The 18,154-nt window shown below is 41.7% G+C and overlaps 1 protein-coding gene across 15 annotated transcripts in view; it reads right to left on the minus strand.

Annotated features, from left to right (window-relative positions):
- Denn2b (DENN domain containing 2B) overlaps nucleotides 1-18,154 on the minus strand; it is a 179,808-nt gene that overhangs the window by 112,111 nt on the left and 49,543 nt on the right. The window contains exon 1 of one of the 15 annotated variants that reach the window (XM_030243086.1): nucleotides 1,286-1,593. The exons of the other annotated variants lie outside the window; for them this stretch is intronic. The gene's annotated coding sequence lies outside the window, so the exon portion shown is untranslated. Of the gene's footprint in view, nucleotides 1-1,285; nucleotides 1,594-18,154 lie in introns of those variants that run through there. 15 annotated transcript variants of the gene reach the window in all.

The following is an 18,154-nucleotide window of genomic DNA, read 5'->3' on the forward strand; positions in this document are numbered from 1 at the left end:
GTGCCTGACTGAAGAAGGAAACCAAGAGCCCACCCACAGTTTCCCAGGTCCTAAAGTGGAGGCAAAAGAACAAGCACTCCGGTACCTCAGAAGCTGTGATGGAAAGGTCCTCAGACACGAAAGGTCAAAGAAAGAGAAAAAAGACACCCAGACAGAATACACCTGAGCTTCTCCCCAAGGTGCCTTTGAGTGACTGGTGGCTACACTTGAATGTGAGCCAGGGTCTTACAGACATCCACAGCTACTTAGGCACAGAGAAGCTCACATAGGCCAGACGTTGGAAGCTCTACCCTAGTATAAGCCCTAGTATCATCTGCGTTCTGTGCAACGTTCAGGCTTCTTTTCTAACATCTTCAAGGGAACAGGTGAAACCAGAAGGAGACCCCAACATCTGACAGGAAGCCAAAACTAGTAAGTACTTGGGCTTTGCTGATGCCAACTCTGTTCTTGCCTCTTTCTTGCCACAGGGATTGTAATACTTCTTGCAGTTCTACTACAAGCTGTAGGCTTCCCAGAATCTCCACTCCAGTTCCTAGAAGCCTGCACACAGGCAGGCTGAGTAATCATCCTGCAGACATGCCTTTTCAATTTATCACCCGGCATACGGCTCTAAGAGGGTATGCTGGAAGATAAGCAAGGGGACAGGTGAACATCACAGAAAGGAAGTCATTAAATACGTCTTCTTCTGTGCTAAATATCTATATTAAGCCACTGAATAATATTAATTTAGAGATGATTCAAACCAAGGCTGGGAAGGTGGCTTAGTTGGTAAAGTACTTGCTATTCCAGCCTGAACACCCAAGTTCAGATCCCAGCACCCGTGTAAAAAAGCAGAGTGTGTCTTTCTCCCAGAGCTGGGAGTCAGAGACAGGGAGCTCACTAGTTGGTCTAGCCAAATCAGTGCACTCTAGGATCCATGAGAGACCTTGTCTCAAAAAATTAGGTGGAAAATGACTGAGGAAGATACCAAATGCCAACTTCCAGCCTCCACACACACATGTGCACACAGGTGCCCCACATCCTAGCCCCAAGACACACACACATACAGAGAAAGAGAGAATTAAATTAAAAAAAAAAAAAACAAATCAAATCTAAGCTCTCCTTTCCTAGGAAAAGGCAGTTCCTTATTGGGACTCCAGACAACACTTCCCCTTCCAAACTACCCCTTTATACTTCATATAAGACACATTCACAAGGCTTGCAAACCTTAAGCAAGTCTTATTATCACCACAAGAAGCATTCAAGATCACACTAGTCTGTCCAGGCCTCAAAGGTTTGTACTCACCACCAAAGTTTCCATTTCAGGTCCCATGGAGACAACAGGAGGCAAGAAATAGACAGAGCTTTCTCCAGGGCCTTGACTGCTGACAGAATTAGTGGTGGCTCCAGACACCCTACAAGCAGGAAAGTGGCTAAGCACCTGGAATCTCCCTTCTGAGCCCCGGCAAACTAGCTGATGTCATCTCTCTAGCCGACACATGTCTGCCTCCTGGGTCCTGGGATTTTATCCACCCTCACCTCAAAATTGCACAATAAAGATCTGCAGCTGCCTACTTCAGCCCTGACTGCCTGTAGCCAGTGGAGCCTTTTGACTGAAGGACTTGTGACGGAGAAAAGGTATTAGTTTCACCCTGGACTCCGGCCACATAGTTTACTCATAACTCTAGCCCAAAATACATGCTGCTCTTCCTCAAACAGACAAAGCAACAAAGGAATTCAAAAAGAACATTCTGGGCCCTGCAAAAAGAAGGACGAGGAGAGATAAAATCAGCTGAGTTGTATTTCTCTGGAACAACAGATAGGACACAGGCCAATCCCCAGGCAGAAACATCTGGACAAACTTTCCTCATCCTAACAGGGAAATTTTGGTCACCTGGAGCCCAGTAAATTTGGAGTCTTATTCAAAAGTAGTTCTCTTTTCCTGAATCTTCACTCCACAAGGAGATGCTGCAGGTTACACACAGGGAACCAGGTCATCTCCAGTTTGCCTCAGTAGGCAGCTTGAGTAAGCAATGTACACAGCTTCAGACTGTGAGCCCTGCATGCAGGCACTGCTCATCTCCTAGTCAGAAATAGGAGGGGAGAAGCTCACTCTCTCCACCAAGCATGTCTGAAGAACGTGACCCTACCATAGTCAGATCACAACTTCCAAAGGGGAGCTTTCAGCTATAGCTTGTCCTAACAAGACACACAGGGAGAGAAGGAAGAGAGAGACCGGCTCACAGAAAGGTCACGCTCTCCTTATCTTGCTCTCAGAATCCTTTGAAAGTACTTTTCTTCCTCACTGACCAACAGAAGTAGAGTCAAGTGTCAGTCAATCGATTTTATAAAATGACAACATACACATTAGACATGACAAATGGATGCACAGATAAACTCATTACTAAAAAACATGACTGAAATTTGACTTACATGTGGTAAAGAAATAAAACCTCTCTGAAAATACTAGCAAAAAGATATACAATTACATAAATATTTACAGCTTGTGTGATAGTTCAGGAAGAAGAGGTTAATTAAAAGATAGAGCAGTGTGTTTGTTACTGCAGCACAAATTCTAAATTTAGAAAGATACACAGAAGCTTAGCAAATCTGTACATCCCCTGTATATGGATGTCAGCAAATTAAAAAAAGCAGAGCCAAGCATGGTGGTACATGCCTATAATCCTAGCATTCAGAAGATGGAGGGCAGAGGATCAGAAGTTCAAGGTCAGCTACATACCAAATTAGAGGCCAGCATGAGACTTGAAGATTTTTAATTAAAAAAAAAAAAAGGACCCTTTCAGATATTTTCAAAGGTATTTTCCAGGGCAATACACCATCTAAAAAAAATGGCTTTTGAGACAGGATCTCTTTACATAGTCCTGGCTGTCCTGGAACTCATTCTGTAGACCAGACTAGCCCCAAACTCACAGAGTTCTACTTGCCTCTGCCTCTTCCTCCCAAGTGCTGGGATTAAAGGCACGCACTAGCGCACACGAGGTTATCATCTAAAAAAAAAATTTGTTTTGTTTGTTTGTTTTTCGAGGCAGTGTTTCTCTGTGTAGACCTGGTTGTCCTGGGTATGTATGTGCCCATCAGTGTAGGTGCCCTCAGAGATCAGAGGCATTGGATCCCCTGGAGCTACAGCCATCCAACATAGGTTCTGAGAACAAAACTCCAGTGATCCAAAAACTCAGTATTTGTCCTTATCTGCCAAATCATATTTCCTGCCCCATGCCATCTAATTTTAAGTTTCTTTTTAATTTAATATTGTGAGAATTTCACACAAGAGAACTATATTTATACCATTTCCATCCCTTCTTATCCCCACTCCAACTCCTCCTGTCTCCCCAGCACTCCTCCCATCCATGACCTCCTCTTCTTTAACTGCCATTCACTCTCATAAAGATACAGCTCTCAGAGTCCACTAGTGTTGCTTGTATGTAACTGTTTAGGGCCGATCACTTGGGACTGCATAACTTATCAGGGGCTTGTCACTGAACAAGGCTCATTCTCTCCTCGGCAGCCATTAATTGCCTTCATCTAGGGATAGGGTCTTATGAGGTTTCCCCTATGTCAACTGATGGTGTCACTGTGCTGTTTTGAGATTTCATGAGTGCAGCTTACCTGTAATTCCTTCATATGGATATACAGATGCACACATATATTCACTATACACAGCTTTGGTCTCGTGGGGTCCATTTCTTTCCAGTATACCATACATTTGACCATATTCACCCTACCTTCCCCATTCTTCCCCTTCTTTAATCCCCTCCTGCTTCCTCCTTTCTTCCCATAGCAGCTTTTCTACTTTCATGTTATATTTATACATGAGTCTTGTGTGTCTATAAAAATACACAGGATGCACAAATGAGAGAAAACGTGCAGCATTTCTAAGTTTGGCTTTATTTCACTTAATATGACAATCTCTAACTGAATCCATTTTCCAGCAAATGACATAATTTCTTTTTCTTTAGGGCACCACATTGTCCATCCCCAAATGTCTTTCTTTTCAGAAGTGTTCCCAAAATAAAGCTTATAGGCCAGGATTATAATAATTAATCATATTGGTAACCAAAGAGGAATAGAGAAGGAAGGTCTTTCCTGAGTTAACTATCAAAATAAGTAGATGAGAAATCAAAGATAAGAGCAGGACTAAAGGCAAGATAAACAGAAGCTGGAGAGGTGGCTTTATGGCTCAGAGCACTGAGTGCTCTTCCAAAGGACCAGGGTTCAATTCCTAGCACCTACATGATGATTCACAACTGTCTGAGGAATTCCAGTCCTGGGGAATCTGACCTCTGAAGGCACCAGGTACATAAATATCCATCCATCCATCCATACATACATACATGCAATACACACATACTACAAACAAACAAACAAAAGCTGTCAGAAAAATAAATTAGCAGGTTCACAGGTAGCCACAACAGGAACAGGTAGCCACAGGGAACATCTGGTGTTACTTGGCAATTACCAGTTGGGTCATCAAGCTTAGAACAACTTAAGGTCAAAATGGAATGGGAGCAAATAAGCTCACAGTCTCTTACCAAGCCCCAAATCAAACCATTATTTCAGCCAGATGTTGTTAGTGTCCACAATGAACACAGAACCCACATTAGCATTCACTTCCTAGTTTCCTAGGGCTGCCTAGATAACAGTGCCCACTCCTTAAAGAATAGGGTCAATGTCACCTAGTCCTAACAATTCCAGCAGACCAGAAGGCACCCTCATTGGTGAGATAGCATCAGTATCGAATCAGGGTTTATAGAATACAACTGTATATGAATATAGTCTGATGAACACGGTGGTAACTGTCCTAGGGAAAAGAGATAATAAAGATTGTGGAATATCAGAGAGGGCCTGCTTGAAAGTATACAGAGCTCAGTAGCTCTTCTTTCCAGAACTATCCTGGAGTTCCCGGGCTTTTTCTAGCAGGAGCCGCTGAGTGATGAGGGCCTCAGCCTCATCACTAACCACATAGAGACTGCTGTCCCTTACGCCATTTACAACTTACAAAGAAGACTGGGTAGAAAAGACCTCCGAGGTCCAGCTCATTCTACAGAGATGGAAACTGAGGTAAATCTTTACAGGGAAAGGAACTGAGGCAAGACCTGACTAAATCTCAATGCATTTCAAAGGGAACAAGACGGAGAAGCAGCAGGCTTCTGCGTCTGTCAACATATGGAGAAGGGGAGCTGGGGTTTGTGTGTGCAGAAGCTAAAGCACGGTGACCGTCAGAGCATCTCGCAGCTCTTTCGTCTACTCTTATTTCATAGCTCTTGGTAACAGGATCCCCAAACATTCTGCCTTTCCTTGCCTCATCCGAAGCCTAAGATTTGGAACAGAGCCATGTACAGCACAGAAGGAGCCATCAAAAAACATCGGGCTTGTTATTAAACATTTTAAGGTTTCCTGAAACTCCAACTTCCAAGGACCAGTATCCACAGGATGGGAAAAATCAAAGCCAGGTGAAGCTCCAGGTTGAGTCTGTGAAGGAGGTGAAAGGTGGGAAGAGGCAATCTGGAACTGGATTCGCAGAAGGACAATCTTCTCCCATCCCAAGGTAACAGCAAACAGATGCACGCCCCAGGGCAACCCCAGGGGGGGTTTGTCAGAGAGTGTCCAGCGTTTTATTCCACTTTCTCACGATGACTGCCCAGACCAGCTTTGTTGTCGCATAGGTCATTCAAGTTACTTTCTGGTTCTAAGGAAGAGCTGCACTTGCAGCAATGGTTCTGTTTCTGTGTCCTCACTCCTCGGTGCCCAGGCTTACTCTCTGGGTTTGCACAGCCATCAAGTCTCATCTGTATCATGAAATAAGGTCACTTTTGACAAAAGAAAATTTAAGCACAAAAAAGTGCCCAGTACAAGATCAAACCACAAATCAGTAGTGCAGCAGAGATCAGAATCTAATTCTCCAAACACGGTCCATCAGTCCTCCCAACCGACCACAACACCTCTGTTATGGGATAACATCTGCCTAGAGCACAGAGACCAAGAAGCAAAACAATTTATCTGAAAGTCATTTTAAGGGAAACAGCACAGCTAGAATGTTTGGCAGAGACTAACCAAATATTTCTTCTGTGACCTCTGACAGTAAGAAGACTGGAAGACTGTGGGAGAGTAGGCAGAGCACACAAGGAAATGGGAGAAAGACCACTGCAGACACGGGCAGATGGGTGACTAGACAAGAAAAAAATGTGATGCTAATCTGAGGACATGCTGAGTCATGGTTTTTGAAAGGTGGCAGAGATTTAAATAGTGGGCTCCAGATTTATGAATAAAGTGCTATGAACACAGAGAGGGTCTAGAAGAAGATTTAGCAGAATTGTTTTTGAGGAAGAATTATTAAAGAGAGCACAAAAAGTTCTAACCAAGAGAAAAGAACTGATAAAAAGTCTATGCAACTAAAAATTTTATATGAGGCAAAGATAACATATTTGAGGCCAAAATCTCCTTATTTTTAGAAAAACTTAAAACCTAGGAGATGTATTTGGTCTGAGAATAAGAAACAAGCAAACAAAAGTTGTGTTCTGTGACATCTCAAACCCTCAGTGTGCCACCAGTCCCCCTGGGAGAACTGGCGGCAGTTAAATTCAGGACCCACTTTTTCCACACTATCATATTTCTTCTCCAAAAACACCCTCAAAAGCTCCTGGCATCCCCCTCCTCCATTCCTCTTTTAGCCAGCATTTTTTTCTTCTCAATGGCTCCAGAAAGTGAACGGCTGCTGCTTCTTAGCCCAGTTGCTACTGTTCCCTCTTGATTTTAAAATATCCCCATTGGCTCTTGTTTGAAATGGTTGTTCCTCCCCTGGATTTTGAGAGGCTGTGGAACCTTTAAGAGGTGAGGCCTACATAGCAGTAGGTCACTGGGGGTGGGGGCCTTAAAGGTCATATCAGGCCTCTGGTTGTCACACTCTCTCTGCTTACTTCTCTGTTGGGATGTCAACAGACTCAACCACTTTGTTCCTGCCACCAAACCTGAGTCTCTGTCCCACTCTCCCATTGTGCTGAGCCAAGACCTTAGAAACTAGAAGGTGTTCTGGGCACAGTGAACGGAAGGTAACTAATACAACCTAACAGCATGAGTTCCCAACCTACTGCACATAATGTTGGTAGGAGGAGGGATCACAGGTGGAAGGGCTTGGGAATCAAATGAACCAATGTTCTAATTCCAGATCAAAAGGAAAGGAAGAGAAGTAGGTAGGCAGGCAAAGCCGGGGCTACTGCTCAGCATTTCAAATGTTTGTCTAGATAGAAGAATACACAAAGCCCTAGAGGTTTGAAGCCCAGGACTGCATCAACCAACTGTTGTGGTGCACGCCTATAATCCCAACATTGGGAAGTGGAACAGAAAGATCAGAAGTTCAAGATCAGCCTTGGGTACATAGACCTCTTCTAAAATAAATAAATATTTTTAAAAGGCAGTATACTACAGCGCACACAGTAGCACTTCTGTGCTGACTCAATACTTACTTGAGAGTCAACAGTAGTATTTTTGGAGACTCTTTTGAAAATAGTGCTGGGGGGAAGGGCCAGGCATGCACGCGCGCGCGCGCGCGCGCGCGCACACACACACACACACACACACACACACACACACACATATATACACAAAAGCTCTTAAATACATTTTCCCACAACAAATCAAAGTGGTACAATGTTCTTCACCATGCTGATCACATCTCTATGGCTGCTCTCAGTTCCTTTTGTGTTCCTCCTCACATCTACTTAGTGGTAAAATTCAGCACTTCCCCCTTGCAAGCTGGAACAGTGTTAGGTGGCTCGGGGTTCTCTAAGGGCAAGGCTGACAGTGTCACCCTGGAAAGTGTGACAGTATGGAAAAGGTGCTCATCTAACTGCCCCGTGCTCTTGTGTGGTACTGAATCAGCTCGCTGGAGGCTTCCTCCTGGGTTTGGTTCAATGTGCTCTACGCAAGCACTGTTCAGGCTCATCACGCTACTGAGCAAGTGTTCAAATGCATAGAGCAAAGTGCCGTCCATTGTCTCTGGGTCACAAACACCTTACCTTATAACACTTCTGCAACATAACAGGGAAACTGAGTGTCACAGACAGGCCAGGGCAGTTCAACTACATAGCCTACCTGTTCTAGGATCTCCAAGAACTTACGACTGGAATTGTTTTACAAATACACTGAGTAAAATTTGATTCCAGTTTTATAATTCTGTTAAGGCTTCTCATGTAGATAAATATGCAAACTGAAATAAAAAGTCCTTTACTAGGGGCTAGAGAGATGAGTCAGTGGGAACCAACATCCTCTTCTGGCCTCCATGAGCACTGCATGTGCACGACAAACAGACATACATGCAGGCAAAACACTCATACACATAACATTTATGATAATAATAATAATTTTAAAGTCCTTTACTGGCACAGAGTAAAATTTGATTTCAAAATTATAACCACTTTTCTTTAATGACAACCATGTCACCAGAGAGAATTCCTTTGCCCTATAACACTAAGCTCAGATCAACCATAACTGCTAGGTACAGCTCTGCAAAGGAACAGATTCACTCACTAGTCTCATTTTCCTCCTTTAGCTAAATGTAAACAAGAATCTCTGCATTTGTAATAATGCCCAAAGGAATATTAATATGGAAAACAGCCCCTGGGAAGGAAACACCCTCAATGGGCTGCTAACACTTTCTCACGCACAGTCCTTGGCACGAGCTCCTTCCAGACCTCCAGCATCTTTACAAGTCATGCAGGGTCCTGCCATGCCACTACCTACTAAGTGTCCTGCCTGTTTTGACCTCCAGGCCTTTTTCAGATATGGCCCCCTCTCAGGAATTCCTTCCCACCCCTACTTTGCTTAGATGACTCTGATTACCCTGACTACCCCTCAGAATTCATTTCCCACAGCATCTCCTTTGTTGACTGTCCCTGATTCTGGAGAGGTTTTGCTTTCCTCTGAGCACCTGTATCACACTCCATTGTAAATGTTTATCATGTACCCGAAAAGATTTAACAAAACACAGTATCCTCCATATATACATATATATTCACATCGGTGTAGACACATATATGTAAATTTGCAATATAGTCCCATATATACACATATACATTTGTTAGTATTTAAACTTCTGCATCATAAACAGAAGTAGAGATGTACTTTCTGGTATTATATATATTGCAGATGTTAGATTTCTGGGCTGAATGGCTTCTCGGCCTTTTGGCTAAGATCAAGTGTAGATTTCTGGGCTGAGGATCTAATTTTGAGTTCGGTGGTAAAGTGGATGCTTAGTACATGTAAGGCACTGGGTTCAATCCCCAGCAGCAACAAAAGGAGGAAAAGGAGGATAAGGAAGAGGAAGAAAAAAGAAAGAAGAAAAGAGAAAAGAGAGGAAGGAGGGAAGGAAGGGAGGGAGGGAGGGAGGGAGGGAGGGAGGGAGGGAGGGAGGGAGGGAGGGAGGGAGGGAAGAAAATAAGGGAGACAGTGAGATGGCTCAACAACCAAGAGATTTGTCACGTAAACCCGGTGACCCAAGTTCAATTCCCAGAGCCCCTTCCCCAGAATCCACGTAAAGGTAGAAGGGTGAATCAGCATGAGCTGTAGCACATGTACCGCCCCCAGCCCCACTTTACATAACTATACATAAAAATAGAATAAAGACTAGAACAGGATATTACATTTATAAACATAAACCGTCTGAAATAAACCACAGCACTACTCTTTTAAGTGAATTCAAATGGCCCAACAGAATCCGAATACCACATCATCCATCTAAAAAACAAATTTGGGGGCTGGAAAGAAGGCTCCACATTTAAGAATATTTGCTACTCCTTCAGAGAACTAGGATTCAGCCCCTACATGGTGGCTCACAACCATCTGGAACCTCAGCTCCAGTTTGACCTCTATGGCACAAGACATACAAATGGGACACAAAGATACATGAAGACAAACACTCAAAATATAAATAAGTAAAAACACATACATTTTATCACTCCCTTCTTCCCCTAAGTTTGTATTTTTTGTTACTTCTTCAGAATTATATCCTAATCCTTATGCTTCAAAATCTTTTATTGATCAACCCATAAAACTACAATGCATAATTTATACATAATATCTATATATTATATGTGCCTAGAGTTTTAAATTCTTTAACATAAGCTGTATAGGTTAAATATTATTTTATTATTTCTTCTGGATTAAATTTTCTTTTCCTTTATTAACATGCAGCTGGTAAAAAACATAAAATTACATTATAACTTGATACTACTAAGCAAAAAAGGTAAATTTTTATTTGAAGTTCATTATATTTCATAGTTAGGTACAAGTGCTAAGAAATCCTGTTTACCTAGGCGACTAAACAGTAATAATAGAATATTTGTTATTACCAATATCTGTCATTATACTCAAAGTTACACAAAACCACACATGGTTGAACATCACAGGCTATTTTTTATTATCTTCAAACTGACAACTCAAATTTTTGTTAAAAGCATGAATTATAAATCACTTATAATGGTACACATCTTTACTCTTACGACTTGAAAGGCAGAAGCAGAGGCACAGGCAGGCAGATCTCTGAGTTTCAGGCCAGCCAGCCATATTTGTTCCTGTATCAAGAAAAGAAAGGAAAGGAGGAGAGGGAGGGGAAGGAGGAAGGGGAATTTTACCCAGTCACTGTTTCTGACTGTGCCTTTGCTTATTAACCCAAAGGCTTTCACACACTAGGCAAACAGTGACACAAGATAGGAAACAGCTATGACTTCTTCCTCTCATAAAGCAGGAGGAGAGTGACGGGGGAGGGGGGGGGGAAGCACGTGGATCCAGCTGCGTTCTCAGACAGACTGACTGACTTCTGAAAGAAGACACAGGAAATCAAGGATCTCAGAAAATTTCTCCAGTTTGAAGACCAGTAGTCTGTCTATTTTATACAAGTTTCCCAATCTCTCTTCTTTTAAACATTTGTTATTATGTAGTGTATGTGTGTGCCTGTGTGTATACGCTTGTCACATGGGGGTGGGGGAATGGTGGCATCCAATCCCCTGGAGCTGGTTGTGAACTGTCTGACTTGGGTGCTAAGAACGAAAGTTGAGTCCTCTGGAAGAGCATCAAGTGCTCTTAACTGTCCAGCTATCTCTCCTGCTCTTTCCATCTCTCCGAGGCATGGTTATTTTTCCTCTCTCTTAGGACCAAATAACTTCTCCCACCAAAGTAGCAGCATTTAAAAAGCTAAAAATACTGACTTGTTTAAACATGGTTAATTATTTTAATATCTTAGCAGAGAGAATGAAAACAACTTAAATGCTTCAACAAAAATCATATTAAATATTAAAAATATATCTGGCATCCCCAAACAAAAAATACTATGGTTCTCCTTGAGAACAAAATCAATTCCCTCCAAAATTATAACCCACATTTTGTATTTCCAGCCTTGATTCTTACTATACCTAATATTAATACACCACCCATCATAAACCATGCCCCACTCCTTGCCCCCAAATGAGAGGGTTTCTAGACTCCAGCACAGGAGGTCACGGCCAACAGAGGACCAAAGACCAAGAAATATCATAGGACATATGGACAACAGACCCAAAGTGTACTGCAAGGGCCAACATTAACATTTATGGATTTCTAACCTAGAAGCCTGCATCTAGAGAAATGAGGGCTGGGTAGTTCCCAAGCTGAGCTGGCGAGTCCAAGGACCAAAGGCTCAGAATTGAGCACAGTATGTGTGACTGAAGTTACTGATTCTGGTCAGTGAGGTTGGTGGAGAGGGCTCCACAAGGGGCTGTCATGGAGGCCATGCCTCTCCTTGGATGGAGACAAGCACTAGGCAGTGTTCTTGGATCCCCCAAACAACAGCAGACTGATGGGCCCCTGGGCTCTAGAGCACCACTCCTTGAGACTCACAGTCATCACTGTTGAAAGTGAAGCGGAATCTACATATGGTAACAAATGTCTGCTTATAAATATTTCCCACTTTGTGTCTCAGGATGTCCTTCACCTTTTCCTTTCTCTCACCATGTCAAATTTTGTCAGTCTTCCAAAAAGTGACCTCCAAAGGCTAAGATCAGTACCCTTGTACTCCACTTTTACATCAGCCTTCCTCCACCATTACATTCCCAGCCAATTCTTCTATAGCCTCATAATTGTCTCCATTGTATATACAGCATGAGCTCTTCTGTATGCCGCATGAATCTACCCACTTCCTTTTCATCTATAGCTCTTACTATAGGCACTGAGGCAGGGTCTATGTCCTCCACGTCTCCCTGTCACACAGAGTTAGTCTTAATACACTTACTGTGCAGGATGCCCAAGAGCTTGCAGTTCTAGTGGAACTCTAGTGGAGTGCTATCTCCTCCTAAATGCTCACCTCTCTTACATACTTTAGGGTTCACACCCAAGTCTCTGTGCCCTTCACAGTGCTTGGAGTTTCACTTTTGGTAAGCACTCTTTAGATTGCCAACAATTTCCTGAATGTTGTTCTACATGAAGGTTTTATGCAGCCTGAGCCAGGCAACTCTGCAGAGAGAAAGCCAGTACTGTGGCCCTTAGAGGCAAGCAGCAACCTAGAAGTCATTGTGGGAGGGCTTTTTTTTTCATGCTAATTGAGTGTGGGTATGTGTGCACATGTATGCACGCACACACATGTACGAATGGCCTTGTTTGGGTATGTATGAGAGTGCGTGTGAGTATATGTGTACATGTACTAGTTTGTACGTGCATATGTATGTGGGAGTGTGGGGGTACAGGTATATGTGTACACGGGGGATTGCACCCTTGTTTACATGTGGAAGCCAGAGGAGGATGCTATGTGTTCTGCTCTATCATTCCCCCCCTCCTTGTTCCTTTGAAACAGGGTCTTTCACTTGGGGCATGTAGAACCATGTCACAGAAACTGGGAAGGTTGAGTGGATTCTGAAATCCCTGTAAGTTCTCACATCTGAGAATGACAGGCATTTCATCTACTCCTGACAGCAGTTCGTGTCCTGGAGCACATGACCGCAACACCCCACATGCAGATCCTGACCACTAGTCACGTAGCTCGGAGCACAGAGTTCTCTGTGATAACGAGGTATCTAGATGGGCCCCGCCCGAGGGTTTAGACAATAAGCTTCTCTTCCTGGACATTCCTTCCTGCAAAAGGTATTTAATCTCTGGTCCACCCTGAGTAAGTCGTATGCATTTATTTTCACTACCAATAAACATTTTGGACAAGTAAGGACTGTCAAGAAATCTTCATCACACAGAGCCACACTGCCTAAGTTTCCCACAGAAGGTCCCTCTGCCCTCTGGACACGGACACTCACCCATGAGCTAAGCCAGAGTTAGCCCTCCCCTGGCTCATCACTGGCCCACAGGCCCCTCCCTCTGTTCTGACTCCTTGAGCTTCCCAGCAGTGGTACATTTATAGCCTTGTGACTCCCATTGTGTCTGTCAGAGCAGCATTCACACACCCCAGCAACAAGACAGACCGTGGACCCATACTCACTGAACCCAGAGCTAAGCTGGCAGACAGTAAACCCCAGAAATTGTTCTTTTTCTGCCACCCACAATGCTGAAGTAATAAATAGGTTAGCATAGTCACACAGCTTTTTACACAGGTACCAACCAAAGATTTGAACTCAGCTCCTCATGGTTACATAGCTAGCATTCTTACTTGTTGAATCACCTCACCAGCTCCAGCCCCCCTGCTAACCTTAACAAAAACAAAATATGATTCAGGATTTTATTTCCCTTACACAGCTATTTCTCCAAATAGGGAGAATATTTATTGCAATTAGAAGTTGACTAATTAAATTCACCATCATGAGGCAATGGTGGCTCCTGCCTGTAATGCCAGCAGAAATATTAGGAGTTCAAGGCCAGCCTAAAATATATACCAAATTTGAGGACAACCCTGGGCAACACAAGACCCTGTCTTTCCAGGGGTCGGGGAAGAGCTCTACCATTGGAAATAAGAGCACCATAACTCCTTAACCCTTTATACTGAGCCTGAGTGGCTGGAGAGCTGCTTTTCAGTTAGCTGCTAAGAGCATTTGCTCTGACAGAGGACGTGGCAGCTTACAACTCTCCACAACTTCAGTTCCAAGAGATCTAGCACTTTCTTCTGGCCTCCAGGGGCATTGGGCATTGACTCTACTTACACACATGAAAGCAAAACACTCACACATCTAAAATAAAAATAAGTATGTGTCTAAATATAGTGAGCCTGATAAAGTATCTCAATACAGTACAAATAAAAGTCTTCAACTATGAAAGGAGGATCAAATGGTAAAATTAGAAGAATGAATAAATGCCAAAAAGATCTAAGCAGTTAGAGAAAAACAAAACACGTTTATTGTAGAAGTGAAGTGCCATGTTAATCTCTAAAACAGAGTGCCTTCCTCACCCCCACCCCCACCCCAAAAGTGATAAATACTATCAATTCACAGAATGGCTGACTACCAAGTCTTAAGGAGGTGAAACAGACTATGGAAATGGTAGAAACATTAGATCCATAGTCAATCAATGAGCAGATGCTACAAATGAGGTAGTCAGGAACATTATGGCTACAGAAATGGATTTTCAATGAAAAAAAAAAACAGATTAAAGAAATAATGCACAGGATGACAAACAAGAAAAGGAATGAGGTTCTGTGAACTGCCCCACAGACAAAAGATGTTTTTGGACAAGCGGCCTCAAATCTATAATTAAAAGTTTAATCGATGAAAACTGTCTAGAAATGATAAAAGGGTTTGGTCTGAATACAAAAGACTTTTTTTTGTTTGTTTGTTTTTGTTTTTTTTTTTAAAGATTTATTTATTTATTATATGTAAGTACACTGTAGCTGTCTTCAGACACTCCAGAAGAGGGCGTCAAATCTTGTTACAGATGGTTGTGAGCCACCATGTGGTTGCTGGGATTTGAACTTCAGACCTTTGGAAGAGCAGTCGGGTGCTCTTACCCACTGAGCCATCTCACCAGCCCCTACAAAAGACTTTTAAGAGATGCCTGAAAAAAATGACAACCATGAACCACTATATGACAACATTATTATGATTTATATAGGCATGTTCCAATATTCCCAATCCGAATTTATTCAAGCTCTGCAGGTGTATGTATACGCTACATTTGTATATAAAACTCAAGAGGAATTATTTTTACTATAAATTGTTTAACTAGGGATACGTACTCCTCGAGCAAATGAAAAGAAACGTCCTTGCAGATCATTGGGATGCAGATGAAGATGGCTGTCACCAAGCCTGACCAGCTCAGTTCCATCCCTGAGAACCACAGGGAAGAACTGCTCCCTCAAGTTGTCCTCTGATTGTCACCAAGTACACCCCTGTACCACACTCCCCGCATAAATAAATTAAAATATAATGAAAAATTATAGAAAAAGAGTTTTGATTTTAGCTGGGCACAGCGTCTCACACCTATAATTACAGTGTGAAGGAAGATAGCTGCAGGCTTGAATTTGGCTTGGTATATGTAGTGAGTTCCAGGCTAGGCAAGACTACATAGGAGACTGTGTATCAAGAGTAAGGAGTCGGAAAGAGAGAGACAGGAACAGAAACAGAGGAAGACAGAGATAGAGGTGGAGGGGTTTTGATGTTAAGAAATATGACTCCAAATGTAAATGAGGAAAATACCTAATAAAAAATTAAAAAAAACAAACAAACAAAAAAAGAAATATGACTCCGGGCATGGTGGTGCACACCTTTAATCCCAGCACTTGGGAGGCAGAGGCAGGAGGATTTCTGAAATCGAGGCCAGCCTGGTCTACAAAGTGAGTTCCAGGACAGCCAAAGCTACACAGAGAAACCCTGTCTCGAAAAACCAAAAAAAAAAAAAAAAAAAAAAAAAAAAAAAGAAAAGAAAAGAAAAGAAAAAAAAAGAAAAAAAAAGAAATATGACTTTCCACTCTTACTCTTGGTTTTCAAATTGAACTGCAGTTAGGAGAAGAAAGCCTAATCTCTAAAGGAAGGAAAAATTGTGACCAGAAGCTCCCAGTCTGACTCCTGCCAAAGTCATCAAAGCTGGGGGAGGAGGGCATGATTTAAAGAAACCACAGAAGGTGAGAAAGCTGTTTGTTGGTGGTCTGCGCTTTAAAACTATAGACAAGACAGGGTCTTACAAAGACTGCAAGAGACATATATGGATCGAATTAATACTAAACTTGATTATATTCTGGTCATTTTACCTTCAACTGGGCTCATTATGGAAAGGGAAGATAGTATTGTGGAGTGGATTTCCTTAGTTCATAAACAAAGTAAAAAATTGAAGACATATATAGAAAAGATATCTGAATTAATTATAAAGGGCAGAATAAGACTATGTCAATTGTCAGGAACAGATACAGTTGAAACTGTCATATCTCTTACAATGCTAAGATTATATCACTATAGGTAATTAATGAGGATTGGCAAAAAGCTTGTAGTAACTTCTTGGGCAAAATTAATACCAAATATTCAAAAAGCAAACATATACAGTTTATTAAAGAATTAATTGGATTCTTCCTCATATAGTAAAGAGAACACAAATTGTAGAGCCACCAATATTTTATACTGATGCAAACAAGATGGGGATGGCAAGTTATAAGTCAGATAAAATAAGCAAGGTGATCAAAAGTCCACATACATTGGTTCAAAATCAAAATTGTATGCAGTCCTTCAGGCATTATTAGATTATCCTGAATCTCATAACATAATTACTGATACTTTATATGCAGAGTCATTTTGCAGATAGAGACTGCTGACTGTACCTAGTAACTCAGAATTAACTTTATTCATACAGTTACAACAGGCCATCAGTAGAAATTATCCGTTACATAGTACTCATATTCAGTCTCACACTGGTTTTCCAGGTCCATTAGCTCTAGAAAATGAGAAAACCGACCAGTTACTAATAGGAAATGTATACGAAGCCTCAAATTTTCATGAGAAACATAATGTTGTTAATGCAAAAGGTTTAAAGAAAAAAACTTTCCATCACTTGGCAACAAGCCAAAGAAATAATAAAAAAATTTCCTACATGTTTTCTGTACAACCAAACTCCATTACCTGCTGGTAATAACCCTAGGGGGCACCAAAAGAAATGACATCTGGCAGATGGATGGTTTCCATTTTGCAGAATTTGGAAAACAAAGGTCTATAGACCACATCACTGACACGTACTCAGGGTTTCAGTGGGCACTGCTCTAAGTTCTGGAAAGGCTAACTGTGTCATTACACACTTACTGGAAATAATGGCAATTATGTGGATACCTGCACAAATTAAAATTGACAGTGTTCCCGCATATGTATCCAATAAGATGAAGCAATTCTTTGCATATTATAATATAAAGTATGTTACTGGTATACCACATAGTCCCACAGGACAAGCAGTTATAGAAAGATCCAATTGTACCTTAAAAAAGATGTTCATGGGGGGGGGCGGGAAAAATGTTCATTAAACAAAAAAGGAGTGTAAAAACAAGAACAGACTAAATAATGCTTTGTTTACTCTAAATTTTCTTCATGTTGGTGAAAATGGAAAACAGAGCAGCAGGGACACTGGGTTACTGAAAAGACTGAGAGATAAGCCAACCAATGTACTATAAGGATTTGTTGACATTAGAATGGAAACCTGCACAGTTTTACAATAGGAACGTGGCTATGCTTATGTATCTACAGGGAATAAAAAAAATATGGTTACCAACAAAACTTAAAAAGATTAGATCAGACCAGGGAAAACCTCTTACCAGCTGAGACATGAATGTCTGCACAAAGCAGATAGCCCAGGTAATTCACAGACTGTCTCAGTTACTGATTTCTCCAAAATATGCATGCACATCAACTTCAAAAGGGCTAGTCCAAATGACTTACCACACAGAGACTGAACAATACACAGACTGTACAGACAATACAGAGACTGGCTAAATACAGAAACTGGGTAATAAATGCTATAGCTAGCTTTTTTCACACTAACCATTTTTCTCCCTTAGGGCCGAGAGAGGAATTTTTCACCCTAGTTCAGCAGGAAAGGAAGACTATTATCCAACCCCGTACGTTGGGATGGGTGGTTTGGGTTACTTTATGTGTTATTGTTGTTATCACCTAGGGTAGAAGGTTGTTTTGCTTAATTATTGTATACTGATAGAAATTTAAAGTCATTGTGTTTTAATTATTGTATATTAATAGAAATTTAAGGTCTTTGTTTAATTATTCTGTATTGA

Source organism: Mus musculus, chromosome 7 (assembly GCF_000001635.26).
Source record: "Mus musculus strain C57BL/6J chromosome 7, GRCm38.p6 C57BL/6J".
Taxonomy (NCBI): Eukaryota; Metazoa; Chordata; class Mammalia; order Rodentia; family Muridae; genus Mus; species Mus musculus.